We start from the raw sequence: 3,007 nt of genomic DNA on the forward strand, positions 1-3,007 counted from the left end.
TTTTTAATCATTTATACATGTGAAATACACATTCAAGCAAATCAATTCTCATAAAGGTTACATATTTAAATGTAAAATCAAAAAGACACGTAAGCATCCAATCATCATCTACGAACTAAATATTTAATCAAAATTTGAAACTAACTTCTTAATGTGTAGACTAATATATTTTAGACTATAATCACACAAATTTGCATGTCTAATAATCGAACACCATATGACTATGTGCAGTAGAATAATAATCCACTTATCCAAAAAAAAGGAGGATAAAACTCAAAAATTCATATTAAAGCATAATCAAAGATGTTCATCACATAGTTTGTAATGAATAAACAACAAAATTCAATACTAAACTATGATTATATTGTGAAGGTTTACCCACTTAACTCCTATTTTTACCGTATACACCCGTAATGGTTCATTATCCCCAATTTCGATACAAGTTCATTAGATTCATTCTTCCAGTATTCTGGTAGGGAATGATACAAAAAATCGTATGTTTCCCTCTCTGTAACTTGAATGACACTTTCATTAACCTCTTCAAATTTCATGACAAAGGATCTGAGGAAGGCTAATAAGGAGTCAAGAGGATCCATCTTCAAAGGAATAAACTCTTTTAGATCTCTTTTCTTTTTTTCTTTTGAATGGCCTTTTGATTCCTTAAAAAATTCTGTGTCACCAATTTGTATGTTTTCTCACCCCCGCAAACATGTCCTACGACGGCGTGCTCTAATACATTGTCCTTTTGCTCTTCGAGAACTCCCACTTGGAATAACTCGAATTTATGCCCGTTCAGCCATGTCTTGTAATTGGGAATAAGGAAACAATAAGAATGGTTGAACCACTCAATGTGACAACATGTGTGACTTTCATTTGTAGTACGCATAACACTATTTAAGGAACATAAGGACTAAATGAATTAATAAGACCGATAATTAAAATAAATATAATATATCAACAGATATTATGATGCTCAACATGTGTATCTTATGCGTTGCACGTGCATCCAGTGAGCCACACATGCATCTCGTGCACTTCATGTGCATCCAATGAGCCACACATGCATTCGGTGCACCACACGTCCATCTTGTGTGTTGCATGTGCATTCAATGCATGATGCATGCATCCCGTGCGGTGAACCATACATGCATCTTGTGTGCTGCACGTGTGTTATGATAAAAAACAAATAACCAAATTTCCAAAAATCAACTCAACTTTAAGAGAAAAATCGATTTTTATAAGGAGTTGCCACTTAATTATTTTTAAAAAAATTACGAAAACATGATTTTAAAGACTTTAACAAAATCAAGTCTATAAAATTAGAGAAAATGGTTCGAGGTTCTCATTTACACTTCAAGAATGGTTTTAAGGCATTTGAGGTTCTCATTTCTGCCCACATAGCATGAGTAGTTGAGAATTCCTCACATTCATGTATGAGGTCATCAACCACAGAACAAACTATTATTTCACGTGCAGTGGAATTAGCTTTTTTTTAAGCTTTGTAAGCTTCAAGATCTCTTTTGTGTTGTGTATTATTACCCTCTTCTGGTTGATTCAAAATATGATTTATACCTTCCAAAGTATTTTGCTTTTCCAGTACATACCATTTTACGACTCCAGATGTCGTAATTATCACCGTTAAGTATTTTCACCTTTGTTTAAGTCAGCAATGATACTTTTTGATACCATGTCTATTTTGAGATATGATCAGGCAAGAATTTTTAATCATTTATGCATGTGAAATACACATTCAAGCAAATCAATTCTCATAAAGGTTACATATTTAAATGTAAAATAAAAAAGACACGTAAGCATCCAATCATCATCTACGAACTAAATATTTAACCAAAATTTGAAACTAACTTCTTAATGTGTAGACTAATATATTTTAGACTATAATCACATAGATTTGCATGTCTAATAATCAAACACCATGCACCACATGACTATGTGCAATCGAATAATAATCCACTTATCTAAAAAAGAGAGGATAAACTCAAAAATTCATATTAACGCATAATCAAAGATGTACATCACATAGTTTGTAATGAATAAACAACAAAATTCAATACTATACTATGATTATGTTGTGAAGTTTTACCCACTTAACTTCTATTTTTACCGTATACAGCCATAATGGTTCATTATCCCCAATTTCCATACAAGTTTCATTCAATTCATTCTCCCAGTATTCTGGTAGGGAATGATACAAAACATCGTATGTTTCCCTCTTTTAACTTGAATGACACTTTCATTAACGTCTTCAAATTTCATTACAAAGCATCTGAGGAAGTCTAATAATCAGTCAAGGGGATCCATCTTCAAAGGCATAAACTCTTTTAAATCTTTTTTCTTTTTTTCCTTTGAATGTCCATTTGATTCCTTAACCGATTTTGTGACGTCCTTGGAACACCAATTCATATGTTTTCTCGCCCTCGAAAACATGTCCTAAGACGAAGTTCTCTTCTACATTGTCCTTTTACTCTTCGAGAACTCCCACTTGGAATAACTCGAATTTATTCCTGTTCAGCCATGTCTTGTACTGGGAACAAGGAAACAATAAGAATGATTGAACCATTCAATGTGACGATATATGTCACTTTCATTTGTAGATGACACATAAAACTATTTAAGGAACATAAGGACTAAACGAATTTATAAGACCGATAATTAAAAAAAATATAATATATCAACAGATATTATGATGCGCAACATGTGCATCTTGTGCGTTGTATGTGCCTCTAGTGAGCCACACGTGCATTCGGTGCACAATATATACGTGTATCTTGTGCACTTCACGTGCATCTCGTGAGCCACACATGCATCTGGTGCACCACACGTCCATTTTGTGCGTTGCACGTGCATTCAATGCATCACACATGCATCCCGTGTGGGCACCATACGTGCATCTTGTGCGCTGCTGTCGCACCCCTATTTCGAACTAGCCGAAACATTTCGCAACATAATATGGCTGACACTCTGATTTCGGAAAAATTGTCTTTTTTTG

Source organism: Solanum stenotomum, chromosome 4, assembly GCF_019186545.1.
Source record: "Solanum stenotomum isolate F172 chromosome 4, ASM1918654v1, whole genome shotgun sequence".
NCBI lineage: Eukaryota > Viridiplantae > Streptophyta > Magnoliopsida > Solanales > Solanaceae > Solanum > Solanum stenotomum.